This window comes from Mobula hypostoma, chromosome 24 (assembly GCF_963921235.1).
Source record: "Mobula hypostoma chromosome 24, sMobHyp1.1, whole genome shotgun sequence".
NCBI lineage: Eukaryota > Metazoa > Chordata > Chondrichthyes > Myliobatiformes > Myliobatidae > Mobula > Mobula hypostoma.
The window spans coordinates 17684103-17688459 of NC_086120.1; positions in this window are offsets into that span (position 1 = coordinate 17684103).

The window sequence follows — 4357 nt, forward strand, 5'->3', positions numbered from 1 at the left end:
GGAAAGCTCCATTTGATAAGATTAGGGTAGATTGGGAACAGGAATTGGGGCTTACCATTTCTGTGGATGATTGGGGGCAGATTTTACAATTAGTTAATACTTCCTCTATTTGTGCTAAACGTTCCCTAATTCAATTTAAAGTGGTTCATAGAGCACATATGTCCAAAGATAAGTTAGCGCATTTTTACTCGCATATTAATCCTTTTTGTGATAGATGTTCGGGGCAGATAGCCTCTTTAACTCATATGTTTTGGTCTTGTCCTACTTTGGAAACTTTTTGGAGAGATATTTTTAATATTATTTCTAAGGTATTAAATATAGATATCTCTCCTCACCCTATTACTGCTATCTTTGGACTTCCTAAAATTTCTAGTAATCTTTCCCCTTCAGCCCGTAGAATGATCGCATTTCTTACTTTAATGGCGAAAAGATGTATTTTACAACATTGGAAAGAGCTTAATGCTCCAACTACCTTTTTTTGGTTCTCTCAGACGATTTTATGTTTGAATCTGGAGAAAATTAGAAGCAACCTTTATGATTCTTCATTTAAATTTGAACAGATTTGGGGACCTTTTATTCGATACTTTCATTTAATGTAATACATACCCTTCTTGTTTTTTTTCACTGTTTTTAATGGAGGTCGGGATTGAGGACGTGATTTTAAGTTTAACTCTGTTTGGTTTCAAGTTAGCCCATTGCTTTGCTTTGCTTTTAGTTAGTTGCACGGTGGGTTTTTTTTGGGGGGGTTTTTTTTTCTTTTTTTTCCATTGACATATATATAAAATTTAGTATACTATTATGTTACCTTGGTTTTTTATGTTTAAATTACATTGTTTGTAGTATTTTTTTTGGTATTGATACTTTCTGGAATTTTATTATATTTTAACATTGTATTAATGTTTATATGGTTTACCTTTTTGTATACTTATTCAATAAAAAGATTTAAAAAGAAAGGTTTATTTTTAGGTTGAAAATTAACTTTTTCTGACGATGTAAATAGATAATTCCATTCAACTCTGTGAAAGGCCTTCTCCGCATCCAAAGATATCACACATTCCAATATTTCCTTAGATGGAGAATGCATAACATTTAACAAACGCCGTATATTAAAATGGGAATATCGATTTTTAATAAATCCTGTCTGATCATCTGAAACTATAGAAGATATAATATTTTCAAGTCTGCAAGCCAACGCTTTAGATAAAATTTTAGTATCAAAATTGAGTAAAGAGATGGGTCTATACGAAGAACATCCAGTAGGATTCTTAATCGTTTTGAGAATAAGCAAAATGGAAGCTTTGTAAAAAGACTGCGGTGATCTTCCTACCTTAAAGGAATCTGTGAGGGTAGAACATAAGTGTGGTATAAGCAAGGAGGTAAAAGCCTTATAAAACTCACCAGAGAACCCATCGGGTCCTGGGAAATTCCCAGAATGCAATTCTCGAATAGCCTGAGCAATTTCCTCCTGGGATATGGGTTGATCCAATTGCCTACGATCATCTATCGAAAGATTAGGAATATTTAATTGATCTAAAAAATTATTCATTGCAATATTATCATTAACAGAGTCAGAACTATACAATTTGGAATATAATTCCCTAAAAGTGTCATTAATTTTAAAATGGTCAGTTGTCATGTCCCCATTAATTTTATGTATTTCTTTAATTTGCCACTTGGCTATAAATGGCTTCAATTGATTAGCCAGTAGCTTACCAGTTTTATCTCCGTGAATATAAAACTGACTCCTATCTTTTAAAAGCTGGCTTTCAATTGGATACGTCAAGAGAAGATCATATTTAGTTTTGTTTTCAATACGTCTCTTATATGTTTCAGGATCAGGTACTGAAGCATATTTATGGTCTATTTGTTTTAACTGATTAGCTAGTTCGTTTCTCTCTTTGTTAACTTTTTTAATGATGTTTGCAGTATAAGAAATAATTTGACCCTGGATATATGCTTTAAAAGTATCTCATATAATAAGACTAGATGTCTCTTCCAACGTATTTTCTTCAAAAAAAAGAGTAATTTGATTCTCCATAAATTTTAAGAAGTCCTCATCGGATAACAGAGTAAATTAAATCGCCAAAATCTACTCATAGGGATAGGACCAGGGAGATTTAAAGATAGAAGTACAGGAGAGTGGTCAGAAATAGCAATCTCTTTATATTCGATCAATCAAACCAATGGAATAATTTGAATGTCAATTAAAAAACAATCAATCCTGGTATAAGAATGATGGACATAAGAGAAAAAAGAATACTCCCTGTCTGTCGGATGAAGAAAACGCCAAGCATCAACTATACTGCATTTAGTTAGAAAGGATTGGATAAACAAAACTGATTTATTAAGTGTGGCTGGTTTGACAGATGAGTGATCTAATACTGGATCTAACCAGCAGTTAAAATCACCTCCCATCACAAGAGAGTAAGTACACAAATCTGATAAAAACGAAAATAGACGTTCAAAAAATCCTGGATTGTCTACGTTAGGGGTATATACATTAGCAAAAACAATCAATTTGCTGTCTAAACTCCCTGATACAATAACAAATCGACCATTAGTATCTGAAACAACTTAATGCTGAACAAAGGAAACTGTATTATCTCCAAAAATGGAAACTCCACGTGATTTTGCATTAAACGAAGAATAGAATTGTATATCCTTCTACCGAGTAAAAAAACGTAAGCTATCATAGCTGTGTATGTGTGTTTCTTGTAAGAAAATTATGGGTGCTTTTAACTTTTTAATATAAACAAACACTTTGTTCTATTTATTGGGGTGATTCAGCCCTTTCACATTAAAACTAACTAGGTTAATATTTGGAACCATTTTAAATACAAATCATCATGTAATTAAAAGATCTGGCTATAAGTTATTAAAACTAGAAAGCAAACCGTAAGGTAAGGTAGTCAAACAGGCAATCCATATAATCAACCCAACACAGCTCCCAGAGAGAAGTAGGTCCTAGTCTCTCCCCCACCCAAAGCCAGAAAGCTGACCAATAGACAGTCAGCGTGCTAACAACTAAGTTCCCTCCCCGAAAAATCCTGTTGACAGAAACTGCAGTCCTTCGAGGTCAAATATGTCCCTACCAAGACACAACATAAAAAGAAAAATAACTCAGTATTCAAAAATATAAAAGGATCAGTTTAAACAAATTCAAAGAAAGCTATATTAAAATAAAGCCTCAAAAAGGGATAAAATTAAAAAGTATCAACAAAATATAACAAAAGACAATATATGAACAGCCAAAACGTAAGCTTATTGAAACCTTATTTCAAATTCATATTAACAGAGGAAAAAATTGATCAAATAAGAAATATAACAGTTTCAGACTTCATCCTTCAGAAACTCTTTTGTGTCTTCAACCGACTTTATGCTTTTTCACAATCTGTTCTTCAAAACAATACTCAGACAGGCAGGAAACTGAAGGGATGGTTTAAATCCTTTATTATAAAGTTCTGACATAATTTCTTTATATTTCATACGATCAGCCATAACTTCAGGTGAATATTCTTCCACAAATCTGACCTTGTAACCATGGAAATCAATCATTCCTTGTCGATGGGTATAGCGAATTAAAAGGTCCTTAATATGAAATTCATGAAAACTTAGAATGACCGACCTGGGTCTTGCTGCCGACGACAATGGCTTCGAAGTCGGCAAGCGATGTGCTCGATCGAGCTTCGGCTCCGGAGTGAATAGAACAGGGTGTTTCAGAAAGTTTGCAAAGAACTTCGTAGGGTCAGCACCTTCAATTGATTCTTCAAGACCCAAAATTCCCGAGTTATTTCTCCTGTTTCTTTTTTCTAGACTGATAATCCTTTTCGTCATTTTTTCATTGGCTAGGAATAACTCTTTGCAGAGTTTAAATGTATCTCCAATATCCTCTTCAAGTGTCACCAGTTTTTCAGTATTTTCCTGAATTCGGTTCTCATGCTCAGTTTAAGTTTGTTGGATTGTATCCAATTTGCCATTAAGTCGTTAAAACTGCTCGAAAAATTCCGATTTTTGCCGTTTAAGGAAGTCACTGATTGAATCCAAAGTGACTGGGAATTCATCTTCTGTTTCCCTTTCTTTTGCAATGCTTTTGTTCTTTTCCCAGCCATAGTAAAGCAGTATTAAAGTATTATAATAAGGTTTCAGAAAAAAAACTGGTAGGAGACAATAAAGTAAATAGGGTAGGAGCAATCTAAAACGATGTTACTCCATCAGCTGCCAACAGGGCTCTGAGCACATCATTTTTAAGGGTTTGAGAAGCTGCTAGAGCAATTGCAAGACCAAAAGGCATAACCAGGTACTCATAGTGCCCCGTCAGGGTATTGATTGCAGTCTTCCACTCATTGCCTTCCTTTAT